The sequence below is a fragment of the Vigna unguiculata genome, chromosome 6, assembly GCF_037176805.1.
Source record: "Vigna unguiculata cultivar grain cowpea cultivar isolate G323 ecotype 2 chromosome 6, ASM3717680v1, whole genome shotgun sequence".
In the NCBI taxonomy this organism is placed as follows: Eukaryota; Viridiplantae; Streptophyta; class Magnoliopsida; order Fabales; family Fabaceae; genus Vigna; species Vigna unguiculata.
The window spans coordinates 27,672,269-27,674,103 of record NC_140797.1 but is presented as its reverse complement, the minus strand read 5'-3'; the positions used below and the strand labels follow the sequence as shown (position 1 = coordinate 27,674,103).

Here is a 1,835-nt window from a genome sequence, read left to right as displayed (position 1 = left end):
ATACAAAAAAAAAAATCCTTTAGTCCATAATCTTTTTAGCCTTCTATGGGCCAACAAACAACACCTTTATTATATACCTTCTTATTAATTAGTTCGTACACCTCACTGAAGTTCCATGAGTAGGAAACGATCTGCCAAACAATTCCATTTTTTCTGACATGATTTTCAAAATGTGCAAAACTAATATTTGTCTAAAATAAATGGTTAAATTACTCTTTTAGTCCTTGTATTTATCTAGTGTCACACCGGTCCTCCAATTTTTCGTTGTCTCAATTTGGTCCTTGTTTTTGTAAAAATGATTCAATTTGGTCCTTGCCGTTAATTTTGACCAAACGATGTTAAAGTCAACACTACGTGTCAGTTTCTGGTTTTTTTGAATTTTTGAATTTTTTGAATTTTTTTATTTTTTACACGTGTCACTTCACAATTGTGCCACATGTCAAAATGATTCAATTTGGTCCCTATATTTGTTTTTAGTTTCAATTTAGTCCCAATTTTTGTAAAAATGAAGCAATATTATCCCTCTTTAAATTGACACTCAATTTACTTTTTGTATAAATGTTATGATGATATTCTTACTAAAATTTACATTTTAATTTTATTATGGGACTAGATTGATACTAAAAACATATATAGGGACTAGATTGAATCATTTTGACACGTGGCATAACTGTGAAGTGACACGTGTAAAAAAAATTCAAAAATTCAAAAAAACCAGAAATTGACACTTGATGTTGACTTTAACACTATCTGGTCAAACTAACGGTAATGACTAAATTGAATCATTTTTTAGAAAATGACGACCAAACTAACATTACTTGACAAATAGAACGACCAAAAGAGTACTTGAACCAAAATAAATTGATGTGAAATAAGTGCTTAGAAAAGAAAAAGAAAATGCGGTTTTTTTCCCTTACCCTTGTTAAAGAATATTAATCCATGGCAAAGTTTTTCATGAATAAGGATAATGCAAGCATTTGAAAAATCGAACAAAAATAATAATGTATACAACATATTGGAGACAACCCATAGGACTAGCATGAGAATGAATTCCAATTATTACTACAGTAGTTTCAATGTATCAAAATATTTTACTAGGATTTGATTCATCTAGAGTGAGTAAATTGATATAAGCCATTTCAATCACTAATGAAAAATTTATGTATATGAATATGAATGCAATATCAACTATTAAGATTATTGATTTTACTCTCTAAGTTGAATGACTCATTTTAGAGGATCTAGATCCATTTTACCACAAATCTTGTCATAACAACTTTACGTCTATGAAACTAGTCACTACTAGTACCTTGCTTTTAGCCTCTCAAAATCTTATGATTTTTAAAAATATGTGAAACCATGCAAGCATCAATTTTCACATGCACTACCCGATGGGGCCAACATACTTACCTGGATAGGGTCTATGGTTGATCATGAAGGCCTGTGGCCTAAGGTAGACTTTCATTGCACTCTTGAGGTATGCTACCTTAAGGTCTGCCAAAATGGTAGAGGCTACACCATAATTTGTGGTAGTGGAGTTTGTGTTCGCGCAACTCCTTTATTGTAGCTCTACATTTTCTACAAAAGCTAAAGCAAATGATATTACTATGCACTTTAATTTACATTATAATGTCTAGATATTATCTATTATCTATTTCAAAAGAACTTTGGCCACAATGTATAGAGAAAATAAAATATGGTGTGTGAATTTCAAATAAATGTTCTATCTTCTAATCTATTAGAGTGAAATAAAAATATGCATTGGAATAAATGTATAATTAATTTACTACTAAGTCATGTCTTTTAATAACATTTGATTCATTTATTACTGATTT

General features: G+C 29.8%; 1 non-coding gene across 1 annotated transcript; it reads left to right on the top strand.

The window, feature by feature from the left end:
- The first annotated feature begins 1,402 nt into the window (after positions 1-1,402).
- On the top strand, positions 1,403-1,559 carry LOC114189375 (U1 spliceosomal RNA). Its single transcript, XR_003605677.1, has one exon. It is a non-coding gene; the product is annotated as a U1 spliceosomal RNA (small nuclear RNA).
- The last annotated feature ends 276 nt before the right edge of the window (positions 1,560-1,835 follow it).